At 42.9% G+C, this 19,192-nt stretch overlaps 1 long non-coding RNA gene across 6 annotated transcripts in view; it reads left to right on the top strand.

Moving 5' to 3' along the window:
- Positions 1 to 18,841, top strand: part of LOC101707067 (uncharacterized) — a 35,960-nt gene extending 17,119 nt beyond the window's left edge. For 3 of the 6 annotated variants that reach the window (XR_002393770.2, XR_001183248.3, XR_002393772.2), the window contains 4 exons: positions 159 to 253; positions 383 to 1,198; positions 3,277 to 3,590; positions 4,797 to 11,597. This is a non-coding gene — a long non-coding RNA (uncharacterized LOC101707067). Of the gene's footprint in view, positions 1 to 158; positions 254 to 382; positions 1,199 to 3,276; positions 3,591 to 4,796; positions 11,598 to 11,635; positions 11,744 to 17,583 lie in introns of those variants that run through there. The other 3 variants (XR_001183249.3, XR_002393771.2, XR_002393773.2) reach the window with 3 other exon arrangements.
- The last annotated feature ends 351 nt before the right edge of the window (positions 18,842 to 19,192 follow it).

The following is a 19,192-nucleotide window of genomic DNA, read 5'->3' as shown; positions in this document are numbered from 1 at the left end:
TGGAAGATGGATAAACTACTTCTAGAAACCTCCTTTACTACTGAAAAAACTAATTGCTTTGCTCTTGTTTTTGGCTATTTCCTTCAGTTCAAGAAGGAATAAGTGTCCTCAAACTTCATTTTGTTGCTGCTGATAATCTTTCTTCCCTGAAATTGCAGAGAGTCTTGGGTATCCAGAGTCATGTTTGGAGAAAACAGACCGCATGAGCTGAAGAGAGAACAAATGCGAGTGTTTCCGGGTTTATGGTGATTATGTAAGTAGCTCACTTATTTATGAAACAGGTGCCTAGAGAGACCTGCTGCATGGCAGGCACCGTCCCACATCGACGAAGACAGGGTCTCCCTCCTGGGTGAGTGTCCATATTCAGTCTAATATGCCTTAGGTCACAAAAGACAGAAAGGGAAGAGACATGGAAGCCCTGGAGCAGGAGCACTTCCACATATCCTTCTGATGCCCATTCACAACCTCTCAAAATGTGCTTTAAACCAGTTCTACTGAAACTTATATTGTTTTCATTAACTAGGTGAGTAATTTGTTATGGATATGGCAAATAAATCATATGTTTTAAGTTTTATGAAGTATAATATCATGTACTAAAAATGCGTCCTGGGAGATTTGGGATGCAGATTAAAAGCGAGAGCCTCAGGGCTTTCCAAGGGACCCTTCTTTATGGGTTGGTGTGGTGGGAAGGATATAGGCTTTGATCTACATCCAAGTACTTGCATTTATTAATTAAATTAGCAGAAGGAAGTTACTCGATTTTCCTCAGTTTCGTTATTCTTATCTATAAAATAGAGCTAAAAATAATATCTGCCTCATGATGCTGTGACAATCAATTGAACTAATACACGTGAAAGCACTCTGTAAGATTTGAAGTCCAATAAAAAATTACTTTTTAGAGTAAGTGCACAACAATGTTCATTCATCAACATAGAAACAATAGTTGGCTATATTTATAGTACCACTCTTCCAGATAGAAATACTTGTAAGGTACCTAACTGTAAATGACTAATATTAAGTGTTGGTGGTTAATGTAACCATAAGGCTAGTTCACACTTTGAAGTAAGAATTATTAGATTTCATGGAAAGAAAACTCAATTTCTTTTCAGGGGGTTATCAAATGTTTAAAATTTGTATAAAACTGGATTAATAAACCGAGCAAGGCAAACTGAAGGAGAATCCACTGTGACATGACAAGGTAAGTAAAACCTATGTCAGGAAAGGAAAGCAATTGTGTGGGTGGAGATGATTTAAATTGTAAATATTAGAAAATTCCAAAACACTGGTTTAAGTCAAAAGGATATTATTGTTCACTCAACAAGAATCTTGTAGGCAGCCCAGGATTTGGCGGGTAGTTCACCAATGGGGTTCTGGGGAGTATCATTGGTGCCATTTTCATTTTCCATCATGGTGGTCAACTCATGGATGAGGGTCACAAGTTTCAGCTTTGGGCATCAAGTGCTAACATCAATAGCACAGACAGGAGAATAGAAGGAGTGTGCTAAGAAAAATCTTCTTAAATATGTGTCTCTTTTGTCAGAAAGCAAGACATTATTCAGAAAAACCCTGGGAGCCCCTCTTATATCTGACTGGCTCAAATTGGTCACATGGCCATGACTAACTGCAAGAAAAGCTGGGAAAATAAATGTCTAGCAAAAGGGGTTATGGTTGTATCATAAGGGACCTAGAGAAATCATGAGTCATTTCCACAGCCAGGCACAGTGGACAGGAAAAAGTTGATGTCATTAATAATTAGGATAAAGGAGAATGGAGAAAAACTATTGGACAACTGCCTAAAGGTGGCCTTCAAGACATTTTGTATATTTGTATAAAAATAACAAGCTATACCCTGTACAAAAGAAATATGGCTCTTGGCCTTTAGAATAGGCACCTAAAAATGACTTCCTGAATTGTATGGACCTAGTAAGGAAAACCCAGTAGGGCGACACATAAAATATGCAGTAGAAAAGTGTTCCTGACCAAAAGCCGGTTCCCTTCATCTCCTTTGAAACTTATCTAATCAATCACATGCTGCTTCCTTCTTCTCTTGTGAAGTACTAATCCCCTGAAATGGTGATTTTTAACGTTTAGCCAACAAATTTTTATTCATCCAAATATAAGATCTGTGATTAATTACAAGATACACAGCTTTTGTGAACCCAGCAGCCTTTCTTCTTAAGCCATTTTGAAACGTGGTTCCTGTCTCTGGCTGGGCTTCGATAATTCAAGTGGGAATAGTTATGAACCAACCCCTCCCTGCTAACTGGGAACATACGAAGGTCATGACAATGTGTAATTGTTTGGATTTTGGATTCCTTAAATATTTCTAAAAGTGATCCATCCTAGGACTTCTTTGGCACTTAAATTTTTTTTAACTTGCTTTTACCTCTCTCCCAACTTTAATAAGTTACTCTAGTATTTTTGTCATGTAAGAGATATCAGATAAAATGAGTTCGTTGGCAAAACAAACAAACAAAATCTGTATCTAAAAGAATAAATTCATACAATTACAATTTCTTCTCTGTCCTCCTCCCATTCAGCTTACTCCATCTTCCAGTCCGGGTTCAGATATTACTAAGTAATGGAATAATACACAGGAAATGAAGAGCCCCTCCTGTGCTCTGTAAATCAGAAAAGTCATTTACAGGGGCTGAGTGGATGGAGAGAGAGGTATATGGCAAGGGAATTGAACCTTAATGGCCTCTCAAGAACTATAACCGTCCATCCCTTTCTCCGCTAGCCTTCTCTCTCTCTCCCTCTCTTTCTCCATCCCACCTCACCCTCCTCAATACCTCTCCACCCCCCTCTCTTTTGCTCCCTCCCCACCCAGCTATTGTCTCACTGAGAAGTGGCCTGTGTGTTCTAAACACTGCATGAAAAACTCTCCCAAGAATTTAGCCACACCTTGGAGTAAATGACTTTTTTAGATACTGGAAAGCTTGGTGACTAATCGTCTTTGATGACTTCGGTGTTTTAAAATCTGTGTAGTATATTGTATATCAGAAGATGTCAATTGCTTGGTTCAACTAACTCTGCGTTACCACTGAACAAAGCCAGAAGCATGGGAAAAAAATCAAGATTAGTAAATAAAAAGGTCATCAAAACATTGCCTTCACTGTATTTTTAATTTACATTTAGATATGGCCACCGTGGTATACTAGAAGCTTTCAAAACTTAGAGCCGAATAATGGGTAATCTAAGCAATACCAAGGGAAGAGTGTAAGGGTTTATTCTATGTCCACTTTGCTACTCTGCCACCACCTTTCCTTCTTTCAGTTTCAGGCTAGCAATGAACTCTCACTTCCCAGAACCCTAAAGATCACGGAAACTGTCTGAACGTCTGCTCTCCGCTGCAGTCACCCAGGGAGCCTCAAAAGAGCCTGCTGACTGAGTCTCCCCCAGAAATTGTGCTGTTATCGGTCTGAAAGGAAGCCCTAGTCATTGTGATTTAAAAAAAAAAAAATACCCCAGATGATTATACTATGGAACCAAAACTGGATCATTGATGTGGTCTCAACATTTGCCGGTCTCTACCGACTGGAAGACATAAATGCGTAACTTTTTGGTACTATTTTTCCAGGGACAGAGAGGTAATTGTTTGGCTTTTAACACTTTCTTTTGGAGCTTTGGCTAAATAACAAAATAAGCAAAGACCTATAGTTACCAACTGTGTTAGTCAGGGTTCTTCAGAGAAACAAACTACTAAGAGATCATTATTTATTATATTTATATATTATAATATTTATAACATACACATATAATTTTTTAAAAAGGAATTGGCCTCAGTGCTGTGGAGGTTGAGAAGCTCTAAGACCTGCAGTCAGCAAGCTGGCAACCCAGGAGAGCTCATGGTAAACTTCCAGCCCTAGTTTGAAGGCCAGGGAGGCCGAGAGCTCATGGCAGGTGCCCCACTGTGGAAGCCGGCAGCCTTGAGACCCAGGAGGAGGCAATTTTTCAAGTCCCAAGGCAGGAAAAGTCAAGCTTAGCAGCTCGCAGGCAGGACTCCCTCTTACTCACAGGCAGGTCAGCCCTGTCCTGTTCAGTCTGCTTTATTGAGTCTACTGATTCAAATGTTCATTTCCCCCCACTCCCCCACCTTTTTTTTCTACTGGGGATTGACCCAGAGCTTCCACAAGAGCTATATCCCCAACCTTTTTAAATTCTGAGACATGGTTTTGCTAAATCCCTAAATGGTCCAGGTTGATTTGAACTTGCAATCTTCCTGCCTAAGCCTCCCAGAGTGCAGGGATTACAGGCATAGAGAGGCACTCTCCCAGACATCGAGAATCATGTTTGACCAGATATCTGGGCCTCATGGCCCAGCAGTCAAGTGGAGCTGCAAGGCCAGGCAGTACACCAGCATCATGCTTACATAAGGGTGTGGATGGCAGCTTGGGTGGAGAGCTAAGGGTAAATAAAGCCCAAGACAATCCTTAGGCATTTAAAATCTGCAGCACATAACAGATGATTTTGTAATTTTTTACTTGTTCTTGTTACAATGAAATGACACATCTTCTATTGAAAAATTCTCCTGAGATGCAAGAGAGGACAAAGTTCCTCTTAACCAGTCAATTGGTTATCTACCGTTTGTGCCATCAGAGACTCCTTGGAAGAAACTTGAAGGGAAGAATAGGACAAATAGAAGGACTGAGATTGCAAAGACAAAGACACGTAATTTTCTTCCAAGGGCTTGAATTATCAGTGTTTTAAAGACACATAGTAAATACTCAATAAGTAGTTTTGAATGAATGAGTAAATCAAATTTAAAAAGGTAACCTGATCTATGATTTCTTCAGATCACCTTTTACTTAAGGACGCATAGAAGGGAGCAAGAAGGCTGGAAGAAGATATAAAAGAATCTCACCAGCATCTGAATATCCTCACCTTCCTCGCTTGAGGGTGTATGTTTTGTGCACTCGATTTCTGGATAGTTTGAACTGCAGAATGGGAGGAATGGGTAAGAAGAAAGAAAAACTGATGAACAAGAAGGATGCAGGAGAAGGAGGTTGTTTAGGACAACTCATGGTAGCTAAACCTTGGAAGCAGGCTCTATGGCCACCAACAGATGAACAACAGTACTACTCTGTCACAAAGAAGGATGAACTTGAGTAATTGGTAGGCAAATGGATGCACCTTGAGACTGTAATTTAAGGGAAATAAATCAGACAAACAAGCTTAAACACTGCATGGCTTTCCTTATATGAGAAACCCAAAGTATAAATAAAGAGCAAAATATAAGATAGATAACCAGAAACAGGGAGCTAGATCTTTTGTAAAAGGGGAAGGGACCAAGACAGAAGGAGGGGAGAAGGGAGGGGGAAATAGAGAGAATTAAAGTGGTTATGCCTATGCACCAACTGCCCATGATGAATGCAATCAGTATGCACTGCAAACATGGACTCTTAAAATTAATGGGGGTATCTCAGGGAGTTAAATTGACCTGCCTAATAAAGGGAATGGGAGTGGATAAGGCTTTGGGGATTCTACTGGTGTGGTGCTTTGGGACTTGTTGAGCAGAAAGTTTTAGAACACATGTAGGGTGTGAGAACTGGGGACGAAAGGGAAGCAGACCAGGAAACTTGGTTTTATGCACTAAAAATTAATTTTCTTTTGGGAAATTTGAAGTTTTGGGCATCTGTACTGCACTCCTTTAAGTGTACCTCAGATCCAAGCAGCTCAGGGCGTGCCAGCCCTTCTCCAGGTCCCATGTGTTAAGCCCTGAGTGCTCTATGGCACGTTCCTCCCCATAGATTCTCTGACCTCTTAATGCCACATGGTCCTGGTTTATTTTCCTTCTTAGAGAATGGGTATTCTTAGTGTTGCTCGTAACTTAGAGAGGGGGTTAGAAAGGAGTGGGCTTTCTTGAAAGGTAAATGAACTGTCTTCTCATTGGCGGTTCATCTTGTGCACATATGAGAGCATAAACTGAATAAGAATAATTTATTCTTATCAATGGAGGTGGAAAACAGGAAGCTGGAAGGTGGGGTGAAGTGGTGCCTGGGCCTGTTATGTCACCTTCATCTTGTTCTCATAGTGGTCAGAGTGATAGGTATGATTTCTTTTCTTTTTCTCAAGTTACAGCTGCAAAGTGGTAGAAGTGGGTTTGCCCTGTAAAATCTGTTCTTTCCACCATACCTGCACAATGGGAGCTTTGTTATCTGGTCAAGATTTAGAAATTCTATGTAAGAACTCATTGGTGATTTATTGGATAGTCACACCTTTAGACATAACCTGCTTTCTCTTGTAAGTGCATGAGTGAATGGAAAGACATTTGCAAAACCCTTACAAGGAATATAACTATTTTCTCCCTCCAACAAAACATCAAGGAAGTGACTATGTTTTTTAGCAAACAATGCTGTCATTCTTTCACTCTGGGCTATTTTGGAAGCAATGCTAGTTACTTGGTAGGTTCAAGAAGATAGGAGAAGAGATCCAGAATGGGGAGAGAGAGAGAGAGACTAGCTCTGTTAGCAGGTGTCCTGACCTTGTTACAGTCCATATGCAAGGACCCCTTATCTGCAGGTTCACTTTCCATGGTTTCAGTTACCGACAGTCAATCACTGTGACCCTTAATCCTGATTTGTCAACTTAATTAGATTTTTTAAAAGCCTAGAAAATTACTCAAGGATGCTCCTGGTGGGTCCTGGAGGTGTGGCATTGGGTTCTATATATGGTCCCTTACCTGCTCCTCTCTAGCATTTTCCCCCTGCTCTGCTTCCCCGTCGCCATGAACTAAGCATCTTTGCTTCCCCAGGCCCTTCCGCCATGTTGTCTTTGCCTTAGAGCCTGCTGACTAGGGACTGAAACTGTGAGCCAAACTCAACCTCTCCTCCTTTCAGGTGTGCTTGTTGAATAATGTGTCCAGTGATGGGAAAGCTGACTAATAAAGCCATAGTCTAAAAATACCAAATGGAAAATTTCAGAAATAAGCAATTCATAAGTTTTAAATCTTGTGCTGTTCTGTTTTATGTGGTAAAGTCTTGTGTCATCCTGCTCCATTCCCCAGGAGCATGAGTCATCTGTTTGTCTGGCAGATTCATACCGCACACACATCCTACCTGTTAGCCTCTTCACAGCTGTCCTGGCTATCCGATCTACACTGCAGTAGCACAGTGCCTGTGTTCATGTAACTTTCATCATACTCATCAGTGCCTCCAAAGCACAAGAGCAATGGTGCAACTTGGATATGTCAAAGAGAAGCCCAAAGGGCCTCCTATTACTGAAAACTTGCAGTCTTGCACTGGTCGTACTGGAAGGTGTCTCTTATGAATTAGGGAAAACTACTGCATGTAAAATTCTGAAAACACACTCACAGCTGTTAGATCTAATAAAAGAATTTAGCAAGATTTCAGAATACAAGAGTAATTTTGAAAAAATCAGTTGTATTTCTTTCTCTTTTTTTTTTGGTACCAGGGATCGAGCTCAGGTCCTTCCACTTGCGAGGCAGGTGGCAGAACCACAGTCAGTTGTGGTTCCAGCAATGACCAATCCAAAAGTGAAGTTGAGAAAATAGTTCCACTCTCAATAGCACTGAAATGATGGAACCAAAGTCCCAAAGGAGTGATAATTCTGAGGTTAACGTCAGCCAAGAGAAAGCCTTAGGTGACACCCACAGATTTCAGTCCTTGGTTCTCAGCTAAGTATTTTTGGTTGAAAATTTGAATGAAGATATAAATGACTGTAAAATATCAATATAAGATGAATAAACAAATGGAACACACTGGAAGCAATGAATGAAGTGAATATTTTGGAGTGAAACCCAGTTACTATATGATTATGTAAAGAATTTCACATTCATTTGAAAATAAAGTGAGAGTTTAAGTTCACAATGTACATTTATGTAAGTTAAATTTTATGTCAAAGGTCAACAGTTCTGTTGTTTGGGAATTTATGTAAGAATCTTGAGTGGACAGACATGTTTTTTACCATATGAAGAGTTATGCAAAGGTTGTGAGTCAGGTGCTGAGCTAGGCTTGCGATGGAAAACATCTTGGTCTTTGTCCTTGACTTTGAGGTTGTCATCGTCTAACCACAGTCTAATGAGACATGCTCTCGGTCAGGGTCCCAGTAGGAAACAGAGGCAAGCTCCAAAGTGTAATCTGTAGGGAATTTAATAATGGAAGCATTTACAAATAAATGGGCAGCATTTAGGAAACCACTGGTGATGACACAGCCAGAGAATAACAATGGCAAGAACCTGTTCCTGCCCCAGCAAGAACCAGGGGCTGTGGCTGGGAAGAGAGGAAGCTGGGAAAATAAATACCTTAGCTTTTCTGGCCCTAACCTTTCAATCACCCGATTGCCACTGGCCAAATCCAACTGGAAGCCAGAGGACAAGGGACTCTGGCTGTACAGTCTGTAGACATCGGCCTCCTGGTCCACACAGCAGGACGGAGAAGAGAAAAGAGAGAGAGTTTAGAGAGTCAAGTAGAGACTACTCTCTATTGAGAATATGCAGATCAGAGAGACAATTACAATAAGAGATCGAGGCGAGTGAGTCTTGGAAGTCGAAGGGAGGCTTGACAGGTTGCAGTGTTGATGCTGGAGGGAATGGCGTGTACAGGCAGGGTTACAGAAGGGAGTGGCTGGCTTGAGAAAAGGCAGGACATCTGTGTGTGTCAAGAGCTGAGGGTAAAGGGTGGGGGCTATGGAAAGAGTTATAAAACAAAGATGGGAAAACGCGTTTAGTAGGCGGTCACTTCATGAAGTGACTGCACAGGTTAGGCTCCAAGTTTGGCTGCTGGGGCAAGAGCTCTGAATTAGCTCAATAAAATCATTTTTCACTTAGGTTCCAGACTGAGCAAGAGGGCACCTGCACTCTGAGAACTACAGAAGCACAATTTCCCTTTCTTTGGCTGCTTGGCCCATACCCAGGTGGCTCAGAACCACTCACCACAATGGCCACGCTGTAGTCACCAAAATGGCACTCTTTCCTCACATGGCAACAGCCTGGAAATAGCACATACCCCTTCTGCCACCATCCTACCGGGCAGAATGTAGTCCCAAGGCCACACCTTGTTGCACAGGAGGCAAGGAAGTGTGTCCTCTAATCAAAGCAGCTATGTGCCTGAGAAAACACTGAGCTGCTCTTATCTCGAGGAGGAAGGGGAGGCACTAGAGGAAGCCCGGCTCTCTCTGCTGCCCCTCTGTTGCCTCATTGTTGGCAGGGTCATGAAGCACATGGGGTCAGCAGGGAGAGAACCTGGTGGGAGAGAGGAAGAGCTCTTTGCTCAGAGAGGGGTTCAGTGGAGAAGGCATCTGCTTGAGGGGCTCAGGTGATGAGAGTCCCATGGGCTACAGATCTCCTGATTTGTATACGTGGCGCATCCAGAAGGCTGTCATCACTTGATCCTGCGCCACAGATGCTGTTGCTTCTGTCATCCCGAGGGTGCAGCAACTAGAAGACAATGCGGCCATTCATCAGGGTCATATTCTGATCCCTGCATGGGTTTTTACTGCCTAGGTTTGCAAAACTTGGTGCTGCGTGGGAGGTTGGCACCTTTCTGTCCAACCCCAGTCACGCTGGAGAGCTGGGACTCTCGGTGTGCTGATTGCTAACGTGATTCTTGGCAGTCCCTGTGTGTTCAGCTACATTCTACACCCTTTCTTCCACAGAGCCCACTACCCTGATGAAATCACTCTACTCAACATCAAGTCATTTTAGTCCTTTTCTGGAATCATGTATGAAACTATTTCCAATGCATTCAACTCTAACTTTCTTTGCTCATTGCTTTTCCCCGAAGAAAAAATAATACATTTAGGAGTTTAAAAATTGCAAGCTGCTGCTTTGTACAGAGCACATTTAACTTTTCTGTCCAGGTTTTCAGCCTGGCCTCAGGGGAACCTTTTCCTCTGTTTTACACATGAATTCAGGTCCCCAAAGTTAATCACTTGAGTCCCCATTTATTCACGTATATCCTCAAATCATGTGGCACCATCTGATTAGGCACATGAGGAGATAACTGTGCATATGAAAAAGGATGGTTATGAAGCAGTTATGCACAGCAGTAGTGTTTCAAAGAAAGAGGAGAGGTACTTAGGAAAGTACCCAGAACTTGGGCCTCAGTGGTCTATGTGTGACCCATGCCTCTACTCCTCCATCATTCATTCATTCTACCATTCCAGTCTTGCCAAGTGCCGACTCTATAGAAGGGTCTGAATATTGCTGTAAGATGTTTCATATGTCAAAATTGGAGCATACTCAGTTTTGAGTCATGGGTGGGAATAAAGGAAGAAACCAAAGCATTTGACCCACTCTACTGTGCTTCGTATATCATCTTATTGAATGATTGGGAGTAGGAAAGCAAAGGCTGGTATCAGTTTATTTTTCATGTTCTGATTAGTACATGTTTGCAGTATATAATGATTCATTTGTCATGCGGGGTTGGTACATGGACACAATATATCTTCATTCCTTTTCTTCATCCCCTATTGCTCTTCTCCCATGCTTCCCTGCTTCCTGAGATGCTTGGTCCTCTTTCCATTTGGAATAAAAAAAGAATTGAAGGGGGGGAAATGATGAAAATAGAGCTTTTGCTAATATCCGTTTGGAGCAGAAGAAGACAGATGCAGAAGGTGCTGCAGTACAAGGGACAAGCTGCGTGTGGGACGGGAAGAAAGCTTCTCGGAGGATCTCGGGTTCTGCTGGGTCCTGACAGACAACCAGGAGCTGCTCTGTCAAAGGGGGCAAGAGCAGTGAGGGCCCCAACGTTGGGGCACACAGCGGAGGTGCAAGAAGGGCGGGCTCTGGCAAGGCCAAGTGGCCCCGTGCAGCTGGCTCGTTCTAGAGCACGTGGAATCCAGGAGGAGGGTGGGACAGGTACGCTGGATTCAAATGCCGAACTAGCACATTTGGGGTTTCTTCCGTAGGAAATTGGGAACTACTAAAAGTTTATAAGCACAGGAGTGACACGATCAGATTTATGTTTTGGAAAAATGACAAGAAAATAAAGAAAGGGGGGAGGCTAATTTCACTCTTTTATCTTATCAGGTAAGAGTACCCTTTACCTGTCAGGCATTTATAGGAGCTGGAGACATAGCATTGAATGAAACTGTTGATTGTTTACGCTGCTTTTCGTGGTGGAGGAAGACAGGCGGTACACAAAAATATATGTAATCAAGCAGATACTCAGAAGGGCCATGGAGGAAATAAAGCCAGAAAGCAAAACAGAGCAGACAGTCTGCACTGAGGGACCAAATGACCCTACAGAATATGCCCTCGTGTGAGCAGGCCCGGAGGCAGATGGGGCCGGCCAAGGGCACACACAGCTGTGGGGACGGGGCCTCAGGAGGTCAGGAGGGAGGAACTGCCAGTGTACACCCCACAGCGACAGAATCAGGGTTGAAGACTTAGGTTCTCAGATGATGGCAGGGCGCTGAGCCGAAGGTCCCCAGTGCGGACCCTCGGGACACGGAGTCACTGGTTTACAGGGGGCCGAGTCTGACAGACGAGAAGAGGATCTCCTTCCACGAGTCACCGCTGGGCCACAGTTTCAGGGAGAGGCAACTGAATTATGTTTGCTGCTTCCAAAGCCCAGCAATTTTGCATTAAAGCAGCGAAGCCCAAGTATTATTCTGAAGCCTACAGAACGTAGTTGTGGGTTTTGCAATTTTAAACCATTTGTTTCATTTTTAGATGCTCCGAATCTATGCTTGATGATCACCATGAAGAGAAATCTTCCCCAAACCTAATGACACACTGGCTGAGGTGGCCCGTGTGGAAACCCTTCAGCTAATCAGCAAGGCAAGTGGGATGGGAAGGTGGCTGCCCGCGGTGAGCGAGCTGGGTGTAACACGCACACACACACACGCACACACACATGCACACACACACATGCACACGTGCACACACACATGCTAGAAAGAAGCCAGAATGCGGAATGAGATCATTAGTGTATACCGTCCTGGTGCTGGAGTCCAACCACACACATATTTAATGTACTGAGCCCACCTTGAAATGCCCCAGCCCCAAGAGAACAAAGTGTTAGGAGAACTGAGGGGGAGGGGAAGACGCCAAGTGACCCGTGATGCTGTCAATGTCACAATCCATCCTAAGCAGCAGAACTGAGTTAATAGAGAAAGTTCTTTAGTGCTTGTTCAGCCACCCTGTACCACACAGAAATGCAGGAGGAAATAGATGCATCATTATAGGCAGTATCAGTCATAGATTATAGACATGCCTTACAGAGAAGGAGCAGTTCCCTGTACTTGTTTGAAGTGTCACTATTTAGGGTGGCATATTTGACCTCTGAATGCTAAAAAGGAAAAAATAAGAAACACAATATTAAATTATTTGCTTTTTAAAACTATGACTACTTTAGAAAATAATTTAATTAACACATGAGTAAACAATAAGGGACAAGAATTTTATAGCTTTCAACAATTAGAAGAGAAGTAATATTTTTCTCAGCATGCAATAAATAAGAACCGCCCCGGAATGAGCACTCCATTTATGGCATGCATAAAGGAAGATCTCTGGAAGTCAAACATTCTATCTAAATTCTAAGCGTTATGTTTCAGCTCAGAGAATTTCATGGTTTAGGGTAGAATATTTCCATTCCAAGTCTATGTACCTTTTAAGTCCTGAAAATATTTCCTAAAGTCTTCCAGCACTGTGCTACTTGGTTAGAGTCAAGAACTCACACAGCTCAACTAATGGTGACCACATCTTCATTTAAAGGTGAGACACTTCCTTGTGCAAGGGGTGCCTGCAAGGTGCTGGGGGAAGTGCAGGCTGAGCACACCCGAGGGCCCGAACCCAGGCCATGGAAAGATGGTAGCACACGCATCCAAACAATCTTGGTGGCCAAGGGCCACCACTCGGGGAGAGATGACTGCTGGTTAGAGGACTCAAGGACGACTTCGAGGAAAAGTAGATTGGCCCTGGGAGTTTGGCCGAAGGGCGGGATCTCAATAGGCAGAAATGAGGTTGATTTGAGTGGACCAAGGAAAGCAATTCGGGTGAAGATGGGGCTCGTCCAGCAGAGCGGTTCATATCCAGCTGGAGCACAGGGTCAGGAGACTAAAGAGGGAAGGGGGCTGCAGTTAGGGGTCTCTGGGTTCAGATGTCAGCCTGAGGTGTGGGGACCAGACTCGGCGGCAGCGGGAGTGGGGAAGCCAGTGTGACGTGAAGGAACAGGACAGTGCTGTTCATGCTCTGATGCCAGCGAGCTGGGCTGCTGGAGAAGTGAGGCTGGTCCTCCAGGCCCTGGGCAGAGCCCGCTCTGAGAACCAGGGGCACCGAGCACAGTAGGGGACATTGGGGTTTAGACCACTGTCCCGGCACGCAAGCAGCAATGCACTGCTGAGTGTGGCCGCTGGGTGCTGACTGTCTAGGTGTCACTGCAGCTTCTGAATACATTTTACAAGTGAACAACATCATCAACCACAAATATTTGCCAAGTGCTTCCTAGATGAGCAGTGGGAGTTTTGCCTGCTGACACCAAACAAGAGCTGCGACTCAGGTCTGGACAGGAAAGGGACAGGCTGGGACAGCAGGCTAGCTGGGGACTCCTGCCTTCCCAAGGCTGCTCTGTCCTGCTTCACTGTCTCATTTGGTGTTTCCAAGATCTAAGCTAGGAAGCTGCTCCACACCTAGGGAGCATCCAGAGAAGTGACAGACGGTCCCAAGACACAGAACTGCAATAGAAACTTTAACCTATGAATAGGATACAGCGCGACTGCAGGCTCTGAAGTCGTACGTGTTTTCTGCTAGTTTGGGGGAGGTCGGTGCATGTACGCCAGCCCTGCTCACCTGTCACCAGGGGCTCAGTCTGCTCTTCTCTATTCCTGACCCTCGAAACCTAGCTGCAGTGGACATTTGGATCCCCATAATCGCAAGAGAGACTTTTACAGTACCTGAAATGTTCTTTAACTTGAGGCCCTTTAAAGGCTCAGAAATCTTACTTAAGAATGATTGAAACTCCAGTCAAATTAGAAATTAATAGTAGAAACTCTTATTTGATAAGATCAAAACAGCAATGGGTCAGTTGATTTAAAAGCAAAAACCCATGTTAAAGCCAGAAATTCTAAAATCTATGGCAACCTACAAATACTCACTTGACAATATTGCGATACACTTCCCTGCCGGGGGTAGAGCTGTGTGTTGTAGCCTTTCTCGTATAAATCACCACTTTTGATTTCTCTAAGGTGAACAGATATTGAGGCACTGTGTGAATCTTGAAACTGGTGGGCCTTTATGACTCCTAGTTCAGTCTTTTAAACTTTTCTGGCTCACACATATTGTTATAGTAATTTCCTCAAATTGAGATTCAACCCTGAATTTCAAAATAACAAGTACACTTTCTTATTCCCCTAGTTTGATGGTTTTGTATAATAGCTAAATATGCTTAAAGGAAATACTACAATTACAAGTCTAACTAACCCAATTAGGCCTGGGAACAACTACTACTGACTCTTGGTCTGTAAACAATAGCAGAGAGCAGAGCAGGGCAAATGAGGGGTCATTACTACCCCAGTGTGCACAGCACACTGTACCCTTCTAGGAAAAGCTGGGCTCCAAAGGGGATGGATGGGGCGGATCTGTGGGTCTGGCAAGTTAGTTAGTGGGAGGCACTTGAGAATATCCTCCGCAGTTAGCTAAGCAGCTGGTTTATGTGTACTTAACTACACAGAAGGTGCTGTGTGACTCTGGATTAACACCCTTAAACACACACATCTACATATCTAACAGCAAAACTATTTCTATTGGGTATAGATTAAGGAAAAGCTGACTCTGGCCTTGTTGGGAGAGTCCTTTTCTTTTATTAATATTCTCGAGTGTTCTACCCTGAATGGTCACCTGTACTATAGAATCTATACATCAGGACTTTCACATTGATCATGGTGTTGTAAAATATAGAAAACACTTATTCAACAAGCTTTTCTCAGAATCAGTGCACTAATGCACGTGGGATACTTAGCATAGAGCTGGTGTGCTTTGATCTCTATTCATTTTGCTCTTGAGTATAATTGTCCAAAGTTCTTACTTTGAATACAGAGTCATTACTGTCAGTATATTAACCCACGTGAAGGGCATTCTCCCAGCCACATATGGAATAATTCAAGCACCAGAATGAACAATGCCAGAAACTGACTAAACACATGCAATTTATAAGGTGTTTATGAATGTGTACAAATAGGAAATGAGTTTTAAGGGGAGGAGAAGAAGGGAAAGCTCCTCTTCACAGAAAATGCCAGCTAATAAGTGTAGAAGGAAGGATAGAAGTAGGAAATTACTACTTTGCAACTACCATAGTAATTATTTATTCAGTCAAAAATCATCAATGGATGCTAACCCCATTGGACAAAAAACAGGAAGGAATGCGGTGTTTGAAAAATTTCATTTCTAGATTCTATTTATTACAGAACGAAATGTGCCTGTAGGAATAGGGAGATCTGAATGCCACCTTGACCAAGAGCCCACAGGTAGCCCCACTAACGAGGTACAGACTCACATCGGGAGGCTGCTAATGTCACATACATGATGTCATCTGATGCCAGCAGTTTCTCCCCGCCAAATCCCAGTTTAACCTGAATTTACTTGTGAGAAAGTAATTAAACTATTTCACATTTGGAAACACTGCAGAAATAAAGCATCATCATCAACAGCAAAACATGCATAGCAATGTGCAAATAAGAGAGGAAGGAAGGTAGGCTACAAGAGTCTAAGGAGATGATTGGATATGGCCTGGATAATATGTAATGCTATTGGATCAGTGTTAGATTTCCAGTCTTATGGTTGTGAAAGAAAATGTTTTTATTATGAGGGGTAAAGAGTCAGTAATATAATAGTGTGTGTTTATGTGTGTGCACATAAAAGCATGTCAATCACATCACACTCATACAAAGGATGATTGAGACATAGGGTTACGTTTTTATATGCTATTATATTAAAAGACACATTGTCATGAATCCCACTCAGAATCCTCCCCCTCACTTTGAACTCACTAATCCCATTGTTCTTGCCACTTTCTGAAGCAGTTCTGGAAGTCTTCTTGCCTGGGTTTCTTTACCAAGTATGATCAAAACTATGATGAACTCTGCTGCCCAGTGCCATCCAATGGAAGGGCAGTTCATAAAAGCATGACTCTGTGCCCTCATCCACCTTATTCACCAGATCTGGCATGGTGTGACCTTTGGCTAGTCCCCAAAGTCAAAATGACAAGGAAAGCTCAATGTTTTGAATGGACATCGAGGTGGACACGACAGTACAACTAGAGATACTCAAGAAAGAGGACTTCCAGATCTTCTGCAGAAAGTGGCAAGAACGATGTGTCCAAAGTAAGGGAAAGTATTGAGGGGGATTCATGGCTCCGTGTCTTTCACTGTAATAAAATGTTTTTAAAATTTAAGCACTCATCATATCATTTGATCATACCTTGTATGTGTTCAGAGAAAGAAATAGCAAATGTGATGAAAACAACAGGAAATCTAAGAGCTGGGATGCAGCTTAGTCATACAGCAATTTTCCAGCACATGTGAGGCACTGGGTTCAATCCCCAGCACTGCAATCCAACGAAAAATTAGGGAGTCTAGCTAAAGATTATGTGGGCGTTCATTAGACTCTACTTGAATTTCTGCAGGTTTGTAATTTTCCAAAATAAAAGCTGAGGGAAATAGAGCCATAGCTGTAGTTGTAAGTATTGTTCTTTCTAATTGCAATTTCACAGATCTGTGCAATGCTGGACTACTGAGTGCAGAATCTGCAAAATTGTCCTCTGCTTGCTATCCAGAAATAGGTTTTCAGTGTGATATGCAGTCTCTCCCAGGGTCACTACTCACAGTAGTATTTGAAAAACCAAGGCTTTTCTCCTGCAGAATAAAACAGAAGCATCCCTGACCCCAGTGAGGGGACTCTATGTGGACCTTAAGGAAACATGGTAAGGGCAGAAGATACAGAGAAGAGCTGGGCTTTTGGCAGGATCTCGGGGTGCTTACCAGAATCCCACTAGCTGTGTAGATTATTAAGGAAGCTTCTACAGCTCCCTGTACAATAGTTCAATGAGAAGAATACACTGTTGAGATTAGGCAAAATGGTGACGTGAAAATCATTAAAATAAAATAAAGTAAAATAAAATAAAGGTGGATGGCAATCACATGATACATGTCATCATGGGTCAGTTAAAGACTCAAAACTCCAGGAGAAAGTCTGACAAACAGGTCAGAAAACCCCAGAGAGCAAGAGCTAGCTCGGCTGGAGATTTCCCAGGGAGTCCCCATGAGTCAGAACAGGAGGGTCACCCTGGGACCCATTATGGAAAACAAGGTGCAAGTCCTGAAGGATGCCGCACCGTGGAAGTGTATCCTCTATAGGAAAGGGTGCTGCATTTTCTATGCCCATCTTACACACAATCTCTTCAGAAAAATCCAAATATAGAAATGCATTTGAATGTTCAAAATTCAAGGTAAAGTCCAAATTACAAGATCAGAAAATTCACACAGGCAAGAGGTACAACAGGAGGACCACGCCAACCTCCCATCGTTATGGTTGTTGAAGACACATCCAACTCCTACACGGAATAATGTACAGCGCTGTCATAGAGCTTGGTAAGATTCATATTTAGCAATTCTCTTCTTTTTCAGACTTAAGGCGTATTCTTCTTCTGGTGGCAGTAAGACAGAAAAGATGCAGACAACAAACCATAATTAAGGAATAATCCCTGCCTACATCGGTTTCACCCTGCAGTCAGAGGATCAAAGCAGAAGAACTACATCTGAAGGCTACAGAGCTGCCTAGTCCTGGCATGAGAGAATGGTTGTGTTTGTTTGGGTCAGATTTTAGTGGTCAGGAAAGCGAAGGCGTGTTGCATAACAACAACAAAAAAAGTGTTAGGTGAAATGTAAAAACCAAAACTCTGAGGTAGAGAGACTGTGGGAATCATTGGACACGTAAGTTGCTGTTGTGCCTTCCTTATTACACATGGACTTTCTGCTTCTGGAATCAGATCCAATGGGAATCATAAACATCCTGACGAATATAAAACATCAGAAAGCACAGGAGTGCTTTAAACATGATAACGCATTTGGGATCATGATGTCAAAAGTTTTCGCGGTCTTTCTCTGTGCCAGGATGTGTTCTAAGCACATTATCCCACTTACTCTTCGATTCTATCAATTAGGTGCTACTATTCCCACATCCCAGATGGGGGAAAGGAGTCACAGAGCAGTTTAATAATTCATCCAAAGCAAAGCTAGGGCTTAAAACTCAGTGACACACAAGCTCTTCACAAGTTCTCCATGCTGGAATGGTGTCAAACGTCTAGAATCGTCTTTTGGGAAGTTATTCAATGGCATGAAAGAGTATTAAAAACTTCCAAGCAGTGGTGAATCTGTATGGGAAGTATGTTTCCAAGGTGAAGATATGCAGATAAAGGGACGGAGAGAATGCCCACCTGGGAGGGAGAGGGGGTGCTGGGGGTGACATTAGGCACAAGCAGGTCCCGGGGTTGTGTGGGACATGGGGATGGGACGTCACCAGGGTGGCTTCTCGGTGACGTCCCCAGAATTTTAATTTCCTTCTTCCTATTTTTATGAAAATTTCAAGTTTACTATGATGAAAATGTATTTTTTATTAAAAAATGATAAGGCCCAGGGATGTAGCTTAGTGGTTGAGCATTTATCTGGAATGTGCAAGGCCCTGGGTTTGACCCACAGCATATTAAAAAAAAAAAGTTATGTATAAAAGAAATATTCTCGGAGTTTTAAAAATAACCACATCAAATATTTGTAGCAGCCATCCTAGTCCTTGTCTCATGGCTTGTCAACTTCAGCATCTACCGCCACCTTCACAATTTTTGACATGCAGTTCCCCAATGTGATTATTTACCTAATAATTGTTTACCTCAGTATTTTTGCTTAATCTTTTGAATAATATATATGGTTTTAAAATGTAAATTAAGACACATAATTATTAAGATCTCTTGGGTCACCACAGTGCGAATGGCCCACCTGGGAGAGGAATAAGGCTCTCCTACTCTGCCCTAGGATCACTGAGTTTTACCAGAGAGCTGAGCTCCGCACCCCACACTGGGTCTACTGACTCAGAATTGGAGCGAAGGGCCCGCCTTTAGGTAACTGCAGCAGCCTGAAGTTTAAGAGTAATTGGGATATAGGGGGATTGAAGATCCCATAGGAATATGGAGCAGGTACAGATTTAGCGAGATCCCAGCGTGAATCCAGAACTAGCACACAT

The sequence above is a fragment of the Heterocephalus glaber genome, unplaced genomic scaffold (assembly GCF_053883595.1).
Source record: "Heterocephalus glaber isolate CG9 unplaced genomic scaffold, H.glaber_assembly_v1.0 deba00001465, whole genome shotgun sequence".
In the NCBI taxonomy this organism is placed as follows: domain Eukaryota; kingdom Metazoa; phylum Chordata; class Mammalia; order Rodentia; family Bathyergidae; genus Heterocephalus; species Heterocephalus glaber.
This window is presented reverse-complemented; position numbering and strand designations above follow the sequence as displayed.